This window comes from Tyto alba, unplaced genomic scaffold (genome assembly GCF_018691265.1).
Source record: "Tyto alba isolate M040663 unplaced genomic scaffold, T.alba_DEE_v4.0 Super-Scaffold_44, whole genome shotgun sequence".
Taxonomy (NCBI): Eukaryota; Metazoa; Chordata; class Aves; order Strigiformes; family Tytonidae; genus Tyto; species Tyto alba.
Window position 1 is genome coordinate 9245999 of NW_024881320.1, and position 17408 is coordinate 9263406.

The 17408-nt window shown below is 41.1% G+C and overlaps 2 protein-coding genes across 15 annotated transcripts in view; one reads left to right on the forward strand and one right to left on the reverse strand.

Annotated features, from left to right (window-relative positions):
- The window catches only part of TANGO2 (transport and golgi organization 2 homolog), a 46312-nt gene extending 40632 nt beyond the window's left edge, over window positions 1-5680 (reverse strand). For 4 of the 5 annotated variants that reach the window (XM_033008298.2, XM_033008297.2, XM_033008296.2 and 1 more), the window contains exons 1-2: window positions 5422-5680; window positions 3027-3160 (exon numbers count right to left, since the gene is read on the reverse strand). The gene's annotated coding sequence lies outside the window, so the exon portion shown is untranslated. Of the gene's footprint in view, window positions 1-2489; window positions 2569-3026; window positions 3161-5421 lie in introns of those variants that run through there. The other variant, XM_033008294.2, reaches the window with a different exon arrangement.
- A 188-nt stretch (window positions 5681-5868) lies between these two features.
- ARVCF (ARVCF delta catenin family member) overlaps window positions 5869-17408 on the forward strand; it is a 292172-nt gene continuing 280632 nt past the window's right edge. For 8 of the 10 annotated variants that reach the window (XR_006166734.1, XM_042805460.1, XM_042805468.1 and 5 more), the window contains exons 1-2: window positions 5869-6371; window positions 6818-6876. The gene's annotated coding sequence lies outside the window, so the exon portion shown is untranslated. Of the gene's footprint in view, window positions 6372-6460; window positions 6523-6817; window positions 6877-17408 lie in introns of those variants that run through there. The other 2 variants (XM_042805463.1, XM_042805464.1) reach the window with 2 other exon arrangements.

Consider the following 17408-nt stretch of genomic DNA (forward strand, 5'->3'; position numbering starts at 1 on the left):
TTTTTAAATATATATTCACTGAACTTTAAAAACATGGAAAACATGCTTGATTCATTTTTAAAAGTAACCTACCTTTCCCCCCCTCCCCAAAAAAGTGTCTCAGTTGCATTTTTTTAAAGCATTTTACCCATTTGCTTTTGCATTTCCCTTGTGTAGCACATGCTCCTGTGTAGTAATACTACTCATTAAAGATCAAGTGGAATAGATGGATCAATAACCTGATGCCTTTCAGGTTGCTCCATATAAAGACAATTTGTAACTAAACTAGGGTTTGTAACCAAGGTGAAGAGTCAGTCTTCACTGCAAGAGACAGCAATGCAAAGGAGAACACTTAGAAAAACACAGAGAACATGTAAGGTGCATGCCATTCCCAAGTTTAATGAGCTAATTTTACTTTCAGCTCCTTGATGTCTCTCTCTGGCGTTTTACTAGATTAAATCCACTGTACAGCTCCCAAAAGAAACTAAGGCCAGTAAACATCACCCTTCACCACACCATGTTTTAAAAACATTTGCAAGGGATGGAGTAAGAAAACTTTTCCTCCAGTTTCTCAAGAGCACTAGCTTCTCCTCTGCCACAGATCTAAAAACCCAGAGTCTTTTGCTAGACCTTTTCCTCCTTTTAGGCAAAGACTGTTATTTTTAGCTTTCACATCAGTTAGGTTTTCTTCAGTGAGCAACCAGCTCCAAGTCCTTTTTTTGGGGCAAGAAAATCTATTTTCCATTTCATATTCATAGCAAGTCCGTGCAACGTGTAGTTAGAGGAAATACTTAGTGAAAGAATCATATATACCTGCTCTGCTCTTATGCTCTTCCCTCAAGATGTTCCTCTAGACCCTCCCAGAAAAAGAATACCAGTCTGTATGGACCTTTGATGTGACCCAGTATGGCTGGTCTTATATTCTTAAACTTAATTTCCTCTGACACAAGGGCTGCATTCACCCCTTGTGTTTTTATTCCCACTTCATCTACAGTAAGTCTGGGCTTACTACCTACCCTGAACACAACTTAGGAGGGGCCACGGGCATGACAGACATCCTACAAACTTGGGGGGGAAGAAAGGACCAAGAGAAAACACAAACCCACAGCAGTTAAGTAGATAAAAGAAGTCCTGCAAGTATTCCTACTTAAGAAAAAACACATTCATTTCTTTCAAGATAGCAGATACGAAATCAACACTACAACACAAAAGCAGCTTCAAAGCTTATTGCTTTGAGTTCAAATAATCCTTCTACAGGATATTAGACAAGGACAACACCGTTTTGTTAGTTCTGCTGTCAACAAAGTCACTTATTTAATTGTAAATTTAATGTGTTCTTCAAAAAACATGCCCTTAAAAGTAATTTGGCTGATCACTGTTAGCATTCAGAAGGTCCACCTGGAATTGCTCTCAGAAGAGCGACACTAATGTCTAGGTCTACCTACTTCACTGAAGGCATATTATATATCTGGTTGTTTCCACTTTTAAGAATGTAGTTGCTGTGATGGCAGCCCTCCTCTGGTAGTCTAGAACAAGTGTAAGTAGCAGACAAGAGAGGTGCATAAATGTACTGAAGCACTGCCAAACATAGAAAAATACTAGCCCACCTTTTAGACACTTCACTTAAAAATATTAACTGAGTATTAGTAATAAAAATAGATAGCAAGTTGGCTTCGGTTAGAGCTGGGATACATAAATCTCTGTATAGCCATGACCAATTGAATCAAACTGCAAACTGCTGTTAAGAACTATGGGAAGCCTGAAAAAAACTCAACCAAAAAAATGTTCTTGAATTTAACTGAAAAAAATCAGTTTCTGTTTATTTTGACTTTTGAAAACTGCATAATTACACAGCTGAGAGTGAACTAGTAATCAAATGCACCTCAGAGCATCCTGGGTCCTGTTGGCCTCATATAATCAGAAATCTCCAAAAAACCCCCCCAGTGTTTTCAACACCTACTAACTGAAACAACAGTAGGTTTCAGTGTCTTTCAATAGCTATTTCTTGACAAAGTGCCATCAAAGGCCCACCATACGTTAGAACAATTATCTAACTCTTGTATGTGACAAAAGTTGCACTAGCCACCAGCAACATAAAAATTGTCATCACACAATCAAAGAAAACACGTGTTGGTTGACACTTTAAAACACCCCAATGGCTGCTGTTGGATAAGTTCAGAACTGTTAAGTTTCTTGACCAAAAGGCGCCCGCAGGACCGGCGTTTCCCTCCGCGCCACCGCCGGCCCGCCGCTCCCTTGCAGCGCACCACCCCCCCCCCCCCTCCCGCCCCGCCACCCGGAGCCCGTCAGCTCCCAGCCAGGCTGCGCCGCGGGCCCCGGCTTCCCACTCGTGAGAGATGAAAGAACTCGAAGCTCTTCCTGAGCCTGGCCCGCCGCCCCTTCCGCCCATGCACGAAGGTGAAGGGGCGCAGCCCGCGGGACCCGCGCCGGCCCGGCTGGGCACGGCAGTAACCCCCTCACAGCTGGGAGCCGCCGCACGCCGCACTCACCCAGCGCGCGCCGAGAACCCCCACACAACCCCACCACAACGTCTTCCGGGAACGCAGCCAGTACAAAGCAACGCCCGCCCCTATTGGCTCCGGGAGCCCCGCCCCCTCGCACGCTATTGGGGGGCAGATTCCCCGCCTCTGCTTCTCAAGAACACAGGTGCCCGGTGGGTGCCGCCTTCTCCCTTTCCCGCCCCCGCCCCGCGCTGTCCCGGGCGCCATGAGGGCGGCCGTGGCCGGCCCTGTCGCCACGGCGGGAGGACGACCTGGCCTTGGGGTGTTTCGCGGGAAAACAGTACTGGGGGCTAGAGGCACGTCACCTTCAACGCAGCCCTGTATTCATCTCTGCCATAGTGGACTGGAGAGATCCTCTGGTATTGTGCAGCAAGTGCATTGCTTCTTGGCCATCTCTGCCGGTTTGCAGTGTATTTTGTTTCAAAGTATGAAGTAATAACATCAAAGGGCTCATACCTCTTGAGGACTGATACACCCAACACTGGGCTGTTGTCAGTGGTAGTGAGTTTGGATGTAGGTACTTACCCCCTTCTCAAAGGTCAATGTGTGGGGTGCACATGAACGTGATGACCTTCAGGAGAGACTCCACTTCCAGAAACGCCCCAAAGTCATTGAGTCCCGCGCTTGCAATGGTATGAATTCAGGCCAGGACAGCTTTCCTGAGGATTGAGAAAAACACAAGTGACAAAGCCAAATTTGCTTTCAGTTTTTAAGCACAGCATGATCGGAACTGATAATTAAATGTTTAGTAATTTTACTTAGATCTGCAGATTTAGGCTGGGATTGGATCTGTGCCGCCCTGCTGTTCTTTCAGGCTGAAATATTAACTTGTCTTTTTTTCAAATATAATTTCAAACTTTATTTCTTTTTTTTACAGGTGGCAACAGAGGGTTTCACTGGAGCCTGTATATCAGAAATGTTTTCTGGTGAAGCCTATAAGGGAAGACCACAAAAGCCTTGACTGCTTTTCTAGGTTCTAACACTGATAAACACAGTACACACAACATACCAAACACTAATGAAAAAAACTGCCAGGGGTATAAGAGTGTGTAACGTGGCTTGTGAGGCAAAACCTTTTCCTCCTGGATGTAGAAAACCCGAAGTCATTGTCAGCTTTCCCCCTGGTGTGGCATATGACATTGAGCAAGTTCATCTCAATACTCGCCTTCTCCATCTTCAACAAGGGGATGATAGCACTGACCTTTGCAAGGTCTTTTGAGATCTACTGCTGAAAATTGTTGGGTGAGTGTATTACCATCATTATTTGTACTACTGCTTTTGAAACACAGTAATAGATTGTAGTTATTACCTACATTTATCAACCTTGACACATATAAATCTAAAATAATATTTATGTTTTCAGGTACAGAGTTGTTATTTAAAACAGCTATCTGATTAATAAATAGACAAATTATACAAACCTCTTAATCTCCATTACATTAAAATTGGTAAAATGCATGCACATTAAATGTAATTTGTTGTTCTTTGCTGTCACTCTGTTTCTCAAAGTATAGACTCATCACTGTGACCAAAGATTATTTCACTTCTATGCTTGATACCCATTAAAAATCTTCAGCATACCTTCAGTAGGAGTTAATGTCCAGGGGAAGAAGAAAAGGAAGTCTGTAGGTGTAGAACTTCATGGTGTTAGTTTTTTCTGATTTTTAATTATTTCATTATTTCTAATACATATAAGGTTAGAATAACTTCACAGTCATTTAAAAACGTTTTTAGGAGGCTTCACAAAAAAAGCCCACTGCAAGGATTTGTGAATGCCAGATGTGGTGGCCATTCAGACTCTTCGTATTTCTTCTGTTTACTTTTTGTTCTGCCTAAAACAGCTCAGATATTGTTGTCCCTTTTAGACCCTGTCCTAGGGGATCTGTGTATGGCTGCCATTGTTTGTCAAATTCAAATAGTTTGATCCCAAGTAGGCAGTGATTCTCTATCCACTTTAAGTATCTTCAATGAAGAGAGTGGTACTGGCTGTCAGCACAGAACCTCTATTGGAGAAAGCTAAAATACAAGCAGGAGCTTAGTGAAAAGCTTGTAGAATTGTCCTGAGTTAGTGTCAAAAACTAAAAGCGAAACAGTCCTGACATTTATTTTAAAACTTTGTTCTACCCTTTAAGTGCTGGAATGTATGTTGTTTGGAATGCATAAAGCACACCTTAAATGGATTAAGTATCTTTCCCCTGACAGCTCTCAAAAAGTAGTTGCTAAAGAGGATACATCAGTGACCCAGGCAGTTTTCTAGAATCAGTTCTTGCTCTGATCCTATTTGGTATCTCTATCAACTGTCTAAATGATGTAAGATCTTTAGTAACAAAATCTGTACCTTAGTAGATGTGTGGATAATTCACATGGCTAATTAGTTACAGTCATTTGATGTGAGCAATTAAATCACCCCAGACCAATAAAATGCATTTGAATGGTAGAAAATGTGAGCAAACACATCTGGAAATAACGAATGCAGGGATGGGGGCTAGCTTGCCAAAAAAGTACTTCAGAAAATAATTTAGCTGTTACTATATGCAAATGTTTCAACACGACCTCTCAGAGTAATATTGTGGTAAACTGGACTAATGTAATCCTTTAATGTATAAAATACAGAATATATAGAGGAGACGGAAGAGCAATAGTACCTTTGTCCACAGCACTAGTAACACTGGAACACTGCACCACTTCTGGAACCCACTGTTAGGGAGGAGAGGAAAACTCTAGAAATAATACAAAGGGGGAACCTAAAAATAATGAAGGGGGTAGATAACAAGGTATAAAACGGGGGTGTAGGAAGCTCAAGCTATTCAGCTTATCAACGAGAAGGCCGAGAGGTGTGACTCCATCACAGGCACCGACCACTGCAAATGGCGAAAAGGTCAAGTTAGACAAACCCACAGGGATCACGTGCCAGCATTACCTGGCTGCGCTCCGCCTGGCGAGCCCCCTGCCACCGCACGCATTTCCGACACCGGTCGGGGCCCCGAATCTCCCAGTCTACAGCCGTGAAAAGCACCGTTGAGTTTCCGATGAACAGAACACCTCTAGCTGCACTGCAAGTCGGCGGGCGTAGTGCCGCAGGCCGGTTAGTGCGGGGTACGCGCACCCATCCCGCGGGGTGACACAGCGGCGCCGACCGCACCGTGAGGGCGGCCCGCTCCCGCGCTGCCCGCGGCGCCTCCGCCCGGACGGACAGTCCCCTCGGCCAATGCCGCGCGGATCAGCCAGCCAGTGCGGGGAGGCGGGGCGGAAATGCATCCAATGAGGCTTTGGTTGCTGGGCGCGATCGCAAAGGGATTACCCAATAGGAAAATTCGCGGGGCGGGAGGCGCGGTCCGGTTTGCGTGCCGCCCGCAGGCAGGCAGCGTGAGGTGAGGGGTGGCGGCCGGCCTCGCTGCCCGCCGGCGGCTGAGCCGATGGGGCGGCGGGCGGCCAGGCTGCCTGTGACCTTCCGCTAGCACTTCTCCCCCTCCCCCCCCGCCGCTCCTCCGTGTGAATGTTGAGGAATGATAACGCCCTGCTTGGAAAAAAAAAAAAAAAAAAGAGTTGGAAAGACGGTGCTGATACGGGCTGATTGGGAAACGGGTTCTCCTCCCCGCTGGGCCTTTCCTGAGGGACGCTCGAGCGGGGCCGGCTTCGCAGGCAGTTATTTGCCGAAGTGCGGTTTCGGAAGAGCACGCGTTTTCCAGCGTTGCCCTCGGACCTTTTTTTTTGGAGCGGCCGTGGGGGCCGTCGGGAGAACCGTGCTCCCCCAGAGGTGGCCGCGGGAACGGGGACCCGGCGGGCCTGAGGGCAGCGAGCCTGCGGGCTTTGTAGAGAGGAGAAACCCCGTGTGCTGTAGAAGCGCAGCCAAAAATCGTAGTAGAAAAGGTAAATGCAAGAAAAGGGTTAATGACTGCTTCCACCTCCCCCTCCTCCCACCCGGTTGGGTAAAGATGGTCTTGGATACCCTTTGTAAATAGGAATGTGGAGGTGGGAGGGGAAATTCAGCCCGATTTGGTCTACTATGCCGTGTCGGCGGGTAAGAAGGCGGCAGAGAGGCTGATGCAGTCCGGGGGCTCTCCCGGGAGAAGGCGCGGGGGGACGGACGCGCCTCCCGCGGGAGCCGGGCACCGGCGGGGCGGGGCGGGGCGGGCGGGAGCTGCGGGCGGGGGCTCCGGCTCCCGGGGAGCGGGGGGCGAGGGAGCAGCACAAGGGGCTTTCGCTGATGTGCTGCCCAGCGGTTGCTGAGTATTTTATTGAAGAGTTGGGATTTTTTTTCTTTCTTTTTTTTTTTTTTTTTTTTTTTTTTTTTTGGTACACCCGCCTCCTTGAAGCCAGCACAAGCAAGGAAAATAAGCTGAGGACAGAGAAATAAGAGAAGACGGAGGAGATGGTGAGCAGATCATTGGGTTGGGGGGAGTGAATGAGGTTGCCGGGCTATTTTCTGTGCGAGGTTCATGTAGGGTGTAGTTTGGGATGATTTTGCATCACGGTTGCAGACTAGTCTTCTTTGTTTGCTAAAGGTTGCTGGTTAAGGTTTCAGAGCGTTCATCAGTTTATTGTGAGATTCGGAACGAGGAGTTGGTGTATACGAATGGCTAAAATTTCATATGCGAGCCACACACACAAGCAACCCCTAAACAAACCAACCTTGTATTAATCCTGCAATATGATGGGCAGCTCTTGTCATGGAGGGAAGTCATTGCTCAGGTTATTTGTGGCATGCATAGGAGATGAGTCTTTTTGTAGCAAAGACCAATCAAAACTAACCTATTTCTTCACAAAGGTGAAATCCATTACAGACTTAAAAGCCGAAGTTAGTTGCTTTTTTTTCTTTTAATTTTACTCGCAGTATTTCTGTACATTATTAAAATCTAATGTTTGCAAAACTTGATAAACTCTTTAAAATGTTCACTTCTATCATGCAAAGACTGTCTCCTCTGTTTTTTTTTTTTTGTTTTTTTTTTTTTTTTAAAATGTAGACACTTGTTTGTGTACGTAGAAGGGGGAATTCTTGTAACATGTACTTTGCTTTTTACAGTGTACTGTTATGCCTTAGGTAGGTCACAATACAAAAATGTGATTCTTAGCATCTTAAAAAAAAAAAAACACCGTAAGCAGATTTTTTTGTATCAAGTGAAGACCTGTTTTTATACCAGTAATATCTTAAACACTAGATACAAGTTTGTTGGGAAAAAAACCCTCTGTTTTGTATTAATGGGAATGCTTTATGGTAAAAATCATGATTGTAAATGGCAGAGTATTGACATTGGCCGATTGTATCTTCCTGTGGCTGAAGTGCTGCAGTCTGTATTAAGTACATTAAATTTATGGAAGCTTAAAGGGCTAAACATATTTTGTTTACAATATTGTGCAGGACTGCATGGTGCAGTAGTAAAATCTGAAATTTTAGTGGCTTTAGGAATGTTGCAAGGCACTGCAAAAGAGAAAAAAAATGCAGCCTCACATTAAATCTGCTGTGAAAAAAAAAGATTTGTTATAATAAAGTAGTACAGGTTATATATGGTGACTAAAGTAACAGAAAGGGCTGGGTAGTTTGGAGTTTCTACAGAAAAAAATAAGTTGTGAACTATGCTGTGATCTTCATCATGCAAGGTATTTGGATGGATGGCTGTTAAATTTATTTTAAGTAACATCTCTGTAAATGCCTGTCAGAAATATTTAAATTATATGCTTCATTAGGCAGATGGGTTTATCTTCCCATTGCTTGGCTAAAGGAATGTATTAGGGCAAGGTTTAGAAGAACAATACAGTTTGGCTGCATAGTTTCACTGCATAGTTGATCCTCACATATTGTTCAGAAATGCATAGAATGTATTTTATTTGACATTGGTGATCTTTATAAAGTTGACTTTGACTTTATTTTTATGTCATAATTGCCATCAACATAAATAACTGAATTTTGATTAATATAGTCCTAGATTAGACCTACTATTTAGTTAGAATGGATGAAAAATAGTTCCCTTGTTTGATTTTCATCTATTCATTCAAAATCTCTGTGATGGATTTCAGTCTCAACAATTCTTTAATATTGGAAGAACTGGTAAGAGCTACAAATATAGAGAGATTCCCTTTGTATTGAGTTAGGACACTGTGCTAAAAACAGCAAAATTCCTGCCTTTTACTTCAGATTTTGTACAAACTGCAGTTTAGAGAGATATCTTATACTGAAGACCATCTGCATGCATATTACAGTTATATAAAACTAGGCTTCTGCATTTGATTTTATGTAATGCAACACATTATTTCTGCAGTGCTTTTGGTGGATCTTGGTTAGTGTTAGAATTGATACACTGTGAGGAAAACTTGTTAGAATTCTTGTGCTACCAGATTTATGATTTGTTGCTCTTAATATTTTATTGTGTGAGTATAAATCATTGACACAAACATTGTAAACAAATACTGTAGCAGCTAGGTGCAAGATTACATTTAGTTTATGTCTTTACAGTTTATCCAGAGTGTGACAGTATCTTGTCTGGTGTGACTGCATTCTATTCCTTATAGCCATCATAGTGATCTTCAAAGCAGAAAGGTTAGGTCAATTTTTTTACTTTATCTCCTGTCTCTACAGAAGAAGGAAGAAAAAGGCCAACACTAGGGTTACATCAATATGGATAGGGAAAGAACTTATTGGATGTGTTGTGTTCAGTTACCTTATTCAGACTTTATATGAGTTACCTGGAAATTAGCATTGAGATTTCTGTTAAGATTAAAATCCACATATTTTTAGAAAAAGTGTTCTTTCCATAGTGCAAAACATTTAGACTATACATGTAACTTGGCAAAAATATTTTCTTTAGAAAAGGGCATTAGCAGTATGGGTTTAAGCTTTAAAATAAGAACAAGGAAATCTTGACGTATTCGCTTAAATTCCAAGTAGGATGTGGTCAACCTGTGTGCTGAAGCTAGAAGGTTAGGCACCTATCTCAACATCTGAAAAAAGTAACAAACATCTGAAAAAAGTAGCAACCATCTTACATAATTAAATGTTTTTTATTTCCCTCAGTTAACTTGTGTAAAACAAAGCCAAACCCAAAAAACTGCTGAGCAAGTTTTTTGTACCTTGTCTGTCCTTTTCATTCCTACCCTTGCATTTCACAGACAATTCAAAACAAGCTGTAAAGCTACTTCTGGTTCTACATGGTGAGGCTCTAGAGATCTAGGTCTGCTGCATTAGCTTAGGTCACATTAATTTTGTATATAAGACAAATAACTAATTCTAGTGATTCTAATTCTTTTTATGTGTCTGCTTTTCTGCAATAATGTAAGAACAGGTAGCTCAATTTAGTAGTATCCAATCTTTTGAAGGGCTGGCAGTCAGCTCTCTAGCAGTCTCATTTTCAGGAAGTAGCATTTTTGGTGTGTGATGTGTAAATGGCTAATCATTTAATAGTAATTGGACAGCTTCTATTATTCATCATTAATTTATACAGACTAAATCAAGCAAAATATCATTTTAGAGTCCTGTTGAGACTCACTTCTTGCCACTGTGTTTGAGGATGGTTTGACATGTTGACCAACCAAAATACATGCCTTTCTTGGAACATGAGTTAATCATGAGAATAAAAAAAACGTTCAAGAGACCCATGACATCCTGTAGGAATGTATATATGGGTGGCATTTTTAAATATTTTAATCTTTTGTGGAGAACACTTCAATTTAGTTAATGAAGCTCATATCTAGTCACTACTCATTCTTACGAAGAACATGACTGAATATATTTTCTTACAATATTTGTCATTACTGGGAGCATACCACTATCAGAACAAATGGCCTCTTTCTGAAAATAATTAATTTTAACTAAGGCACCATTATACCCCCGAAATGATTGGTTTTATTGATTTTTTTTTTTTAAACTGATTACTTTACTGAATTCTGTTAAAGTTGATACTGTGTTTATACCCTCATATTTTGCCATGTAGTTATATTGATGTCCAATCTAGATAAAATTGATGGAAATGACTCTGGTTCCAAGTAAGAGCTGTCAAAAGTTGGTTCTAAGAGACTGGTCACAAAAAAGTCAAGATATCTGTTTAATCATATCTTTAAAAATCAAGCCCTCTGAGGAGTTACCCTAGAAAAACAAAACCAGTGGGTACTTCTGTAGATATATAAATCTGAGTTTTCTCAAGTGTAGACTTCCTGCACAAGGTAGAAAATGTTTACTAGCAGTAGTACACTGAGGAGAGAACCTGTGAGCCTGAATATGTGCAGTTCTGCATCTCTCCAGATAACTCCTTTGTGAAGGATCTCTTGATCTGATTCTGCAGGTCTTAATCCTCTGTAATCAGCTGATATTAATTACTATGAGACAAGTAGAGTGATTTTGAATATAGAGAATATTTAGAAAGAGCAAAAATGTAGTATTTAGATCACAGATTCCAGGCTGAGTAGCCCAAGGAAGTATTTTTCATCCAACACTTGTCTGCTGGTGATACTGCTGGTGGCAGTATTACAAGGTACTAAGATCCATTAGGAACACATGCGTGGAATTGTGCTTCTCTGCTTCATCCACTAGTTTATATTGCACTGGACTTTTCTGTTTCTGAATTATGTTCAGTGTGCATTGTATCTACAGATATGATAGCTTTCTTAGACAATTTAGGATCTTTGTTCCATAAGGGCCTTGACTGCATTGTCAAAATCTCCTGTGCATGCTTCAGTTGATGTTGTTTATAATTATGGTTTTCTTGCATCTCAGAGCACATGCATTTTGTTTCAGAAGCTGCAACAGGGTTTCCGTGAGCTACTGTGCAGATATATGCCAGTGTACCACTAATCTATTAGTTTATGATTTGTAGGTCAGGGAGAAATTGAGATTTTGCTGCCTAAGCAGTATCATCTCTTTGTTGCTTCAGTGCTTACATGACATCTCAAGTTGGCTGAAGATTAAAAGGACACTGTCAAGGTATCTTTCACAATTTCATTTTTATTAGTTGTTTTGTTCGCCTTATTATTGCTGTCATAAGGCATTGGAAGCTTGAAGTCTACTGCCTTGCCAACAGGCCTTTGTCCTCCAGAACTGTAAGTGTTTAGCTGCTTATGGTTTATATAAGAGTTGTGAAGCATTTACTGTCTTATGAAATACATTACTGAAGAGTTACAGCTTAAACATTGCAAGCAAGGGAGAGGGAAGAAGTGAGTTAAATCAGTTTGGGGCCAGTCTTGACACTGTGTAGTTATGGCAAACTCAAAATATTTCTTCTTTTCCGTATTTGTTTGAGAATTTAATAATTTGGGAGTATAGAATTAGGCATCAGTGTTTCCTTTGCACAGTCATCCCTGAGACTAGAATTTCCAGGGGATTGGTATCAAGACTTACACTCTTAGTAGGATATATTTTGAATTATCTAATGAAGTCATCTGTGTAAGCATTCTTACAGGTGCAGTGGTATTGATTGACTTGGAAGTGTTTAACAGTAGCTTAGTTTGGGTTACTGGACAAAAAAAAATGTCTTTACAGGATCTGGGCTTTATATCATATGTGCCTTTTTTATTTTCTAAGCTTAACTTTGTTCCCCTCTTGTGTTATCATAAAAGGGGTGATCATGGTTTTTTTTTTTATACAGAAAAATGCTACCTTAACTTGTTGCTGTAAGAAAGTGTTTTCTTAATTGATCTACATTTGTTGCAATGTAAAGTTAGTGAAACTAGAGCTACTGTTTCCAGTAATTTAGTTGCATGTTCTTCATCTGCCGTGGCAGTGTAATTTCTACCCGTGAGTTGGAAGCCTATCAGCACAATTCTTCCATGGGATCTTTTCATTACACTAAATGTTCTCTATTTAATTTGGGTTATATAGTGATAAAATTTCAAGTAACTGCCATTCAGAACAGTGACAGAAGCGATCACGCAGACTTCTACTGGATTACTCCTATGGCTAAGAAACTGTATTGCAATGTTTAACTAATCAACAGTGTCCATGTTTACTGGATTCACAGCTTGATGGGAGCTGAATGTATGTGGTGATATTGGGTAGACTGACTTTTACACGTTAAATGAAAAAAATAATAATCTTTTTGGCAGTATGCAGAGTAGCAAAGGTTGCAGAGATTCCTCAGAGGAAAGTGAATTGCAGAATAACTTCAGATATGGTTCATGAAGCACAGACTATCTTGGGGAAGGAGCATGTGAGATGTGTCACTTACGTTGGGGTAGTTACAGTAACATCGAACATGCCAACTGGATGCCAGTTCTGGCTGCAAATAAAAATCGTGGACAGAGACAGACTTCTCTGGAGATTGACTCAGTCTATGAGTTTGAATCAAGTGTTTTAAATGGTACTTTAGAGGAGCCTCTGTGCAAAGTAGCAAATATGGATAGTATATTGAGACTAGCTTCCTAAATGAAGCCTGTATGTCACGTGCTAAAAGTAAGACAGTGTGAATATTATTCTTGTTATGTATACATCAAAACTTTGAAGAACTTTAACGTGATATGTATTTTAATCACTCATTAATGGGTTGAATTTTCTTTAGACAACTGTTTATGCACCTCATCAATGAGGTTAATGGTGCAAGGTTGAAGGGAAAAAAAATAATTTCTGTCATTTTGTGCAGTTGTCAGAACTTTGAAAGAATTCTGTTGATGGCTGGTTGAGTTCCTTGTGATGTGTATTGACATAACATCACCCATAGCAGTCTAGTAGAATCCATAAGCTTGCTACTGCAAGAGTTTCTATTTTGCTGTTCCTTGGAAAGAGAGGGAAGACTTAGACAAGTGCATATGGAGAGAAAAGTGGGCATGAGCATGACTTACAGTGTTATACTGGGTCTTGTCAAAGAGAATCCCTCATTGTGTATCAATAGGAGATACACAAGAAATGCAATTAAAGTGTCTCACAGAAACAGTGTTCCTTTAAAATGATATGGAGATTTTTTTTTTTGGCAGTGCTTCTCTAGAATGTCTACAGAACAGTGTTAATTATTGGCGTAGACATTTTTAACAATATTCTGCTCATTCCTTGTATAATATAATCCTAACATTTTGTTAATCTTCTACAGTAAGTTAAAATGGCATAAAGATCAGATTGCTGGATGTAGGATGTCTTTTGTCTCTCATGACTTGATCTGTTTCTCCATTTTGATAGGCCAGTGACAATGAGTGTTCTTCTGCAATGTGTCTACTTTGAAATATTTAAAAGAAAAATGCTTATATATGCTAACATTATTTAAGTGTTTCATACAATCGTGTTAATAACATTATCTATGCTTTTCAATACTTCACAAATCTTTGGCTTATGATTAGTATTCTGCTGTTTTATATTGCTGTCAAGTTTTGATTCAGAAATGAAAAAAGTGAAATATTTTAATGTTCCTTCTACAGTTCTTAATCTGATGCAAGGAAGATTCAGTAATGTTGATCAGTAAAATGACAATAACCATCCATAAAACTTTGATTCACTTTTGCATAACAGTAGGTGTATCCTAATAATGGTCTCAAGGTATTGAAAGCAAAGTTTTATTGTATACAGTAGCTATAAATTTAAGAGTTTTCCCATATGTTTAAGACAGAACCTCTTCGGACTGAATAAATATCACATTTGACTTCATTTTATCAATGTAATCTCAACCAAATTCTCAAGCATAAATCCTAACTTAAACTGGCAGTGTTCTGCTTCTTTGCACCACAGGCTGGGTCATGCCATGCTGGTATAACTTCTCCACATGTTTTTAGACTGGTTTGTCTTTAATTCAGTGTGACAATACAAGTAATGAGTTATTGACAACAGCAAAAGTGAGACCATTATGACTGTAATCAATAACGCACCTGCATAGAATAACAACTACTACTAGGGACATATTTTGTATTGATTCAGAAATTTATGCTGCCTCCACTATACCCAGTCTGCTACTTCCATAACTTATGTAATAAAATCTCTACTTTAGAGAAGCTGTTACTAAGTTAAATACCAAGAAATTATGACATATTAAGATGTAAATTACAAATTGAGGATTTTACTACAAGCAGAAATAGCACTTGCTAAATTCCTGTGGGCTCTGATTCAGGACCAAGGCACTTCCTTACTGCAGGCTGAAAGATAATGGAAGTGAAAAACGATGTTCCCTCTTCTGAGGCAGTATTTCAGAGGTGGAGGGAAAGGTGCTGTTTTTAATGTGATATGGCAGTGGAAGTTTATTGAATTGTATAATCCATGAGTTCAAAACCTTAGTAGACTTTCTTTATCAGTAGCAGTTACCCTTATTCCAGTTCTGTCCTTTAACTGGAATGTAATTTTCCCTTAATACTGGTACATCTCCTTATGGGTCCCTTCCAACTTGAGATATTGTATGATTCTATAATCTTTCTGTGTCTCTCTATTAGAGGAACACATTCTAAAAGATTGATGCTATCCTCTGATTTTCTTTTCCAAGCCCAAAGTCAGTGAAATTGAATAGAAGGTACAGATTATGACCAAGAATTTGGGAATACGATTGTTCCTTGAAAGTAATACCTAGCTTCCTGGAGATACGTTTATTCTTTTACTTACTAACTCTCTGTTTTGTTTATCAGATGATTAGACATGAGTCCAATGGAAAAATACTATGTATTTATACTGAATAGAATAAAATATTTTGGTGGGTTTTAAGCATGATGAGAAAATATAAACAATGTATCACAAATAACGTTGGCATGTGAACTCTGTATGAAGCTGCAAATTCAGCTGCTTGTACAGATTCATGTGCACTTTACTAATTCTTGATTTGAATGCCAGACAGAAAATACAAATTTGCAAGTGTTGCATGTACTGGCCTTCTGTTTCTGATGGTGTTACTGTCATTATATCCAAATATACCTACAATTTGTCAACAGGAGTAATCTCAGAGTAGTCTAGAGAAATATGTATGTCTTAAAATTTACGGTTCTTCAGATTATTAAATAAAATCCCGGTTCTTGGTTAACTTCCAGAACTTATTTGTTGCCTGTCTTCTGTTTAGTGGCATTATACCAAAACTCTATCAGCTGTAGGAGCAGTTATGGTATAAATTATAAGTATGGCCACTATCCATCATATTTCAGAAGCTGTGGCAGTCTGGTGAAGTTCCTGCTGACTGGAAAAGGGGAAACATAACTCCCATTTTTAAAAAGGGAAGAAAGGAAGACTCGGAGAACTACAGGCCAGTCAGTCTCACCTTTGTGCCTGGAAAGATCATGGAGCGGATACTCCAGGAAACCATGCTAGGGCACATGGAAAATAAGGAGGTGGTTGGTGACAGCCAACATGGCTTCACTAAGGGCAAATTGTGCCTGATAAATCTGGTGGCCTCCTATGATGGGGTTACAGCAATGATGGATAATAGAAGAGCAACTGATGTCATCTATCTGGACTTGTGCAAACATCCTTATCTTTCAATTGGAGAGACATGGATTTGATGGATGGACCACTTGGTGGATAAGGAACTGGCTGGGTGGTCACACTCAAAGAGTTGCAGTTGATGGCTCAATGTCCAAGCAGAGAGCAGTGACAAGTGGCGTTCCTGAGGGGTCAGTGTTGGGACCACTGCTGTTTAATATCTTTGTTAGTGACGTGGACAGTGGCATTGAGTGCACCCTCAGCAATTGCAGTGATGACACCGAGCTGTGCGGTGCAGTGACACGCTGGAGGGCAGGGATGCCATCCCGAGGGACCTGGACAGGCTGGAGAGGTGGGACTGTGCAAACCTCAAGAAGTTCAACAAGGCCAAGTGCAAGGTCCTGCACATGCGTCAGGGCAATCCCAAGCACAAATCCAACTGACTGTGAGCCAGCAATGTGTGCTCACAGCCCAGAAAGCCACCCGTGTCCTGGGCTGCATCCAGAGCAGGGGGGGCAGCAGGTCGAGGGAGGGGATTCTCCCCCTCTGCTCCGCTCTGGGGAGACCCCCCTGCAGTGCTGGGTCCAGCTCTGGAGCCCCCAACATCAGAAGGACACAGACCTGCTCGAGCAGGGCCAGAGGAGGCCACCAGGATGATTTGGGGTCTGGAGCACCTCCCCTGTGAAGCCAGGCTGAGGGAGTTGGGCGTGTTCGGCCTGGAGAAGAGAAGGCTCTGGAATAGACCTTATAAGGGCCCTCCACTACTTAAAGGGGGCCTGCAGGAAAGGTGGGGAGGGACTCTTTATCAGGGAGTGAAGGGATAGGACAAGGGGTAACAGTTTTAAACTGAAAGAGGGTAGATTTAGATTAGATATAAGGAAGAAAGTCTTTACTATGAAGGTGGTGAGACACTGGCACAGGTTGCCCAGAGAAGCTGTGGCTGCCCCCTCCCTGGAAGGGTTCAAGGCCAGGTTGGACGGGGCTGGGAGCACCCTGGGCTGGGGGAAGGTGTCCCTGCCCATGGCAGGGGAATTGGAACTGGGTGGTCTTTAAGGTCCCTTCCAACACAAACCATTCTATTCTAATAGAACTGGTTTGTGCTTCAAATGTTCAACCCAGTAGCAAGAAGTTCAGCATCAGGCCTGTTTACTGAAGCCCTTCCATACCAAGCTTGGACTAAATCTAATCAAATTGAAGTAGGATGTTATATTCTTTTTGATATAATAGTATATTACATGTTGTTTTGTTGCTTAATGCTGAGATAAAACTTACAAAGTATGACAAATAAGAATCCAGACTGAATGGTGTTCCCCAAGACAATTTTATTAGTGGGTTAACTCATGAATAGTATCCTGATTCTTGAGAAAAATGTTTTGTGATGATATTTTGCCCTGTAGAAAATGAGGATATTTTATTGGAAGAATATTTGCTACATTATCTTTTTTTTACCCACGTTTCATGTTGGTACGTTCCTGTAGGTGATAAGCAGAGTTTTTAGCTTCTGTGAACTAGTGTGTTTGATGGTGGGGCTTCTGAGTCCCAACCCATGCTCATCTATTTGTTGAAGGGAATAACCACCTCATTTTATTTATGTCTCCACAAACCACTTT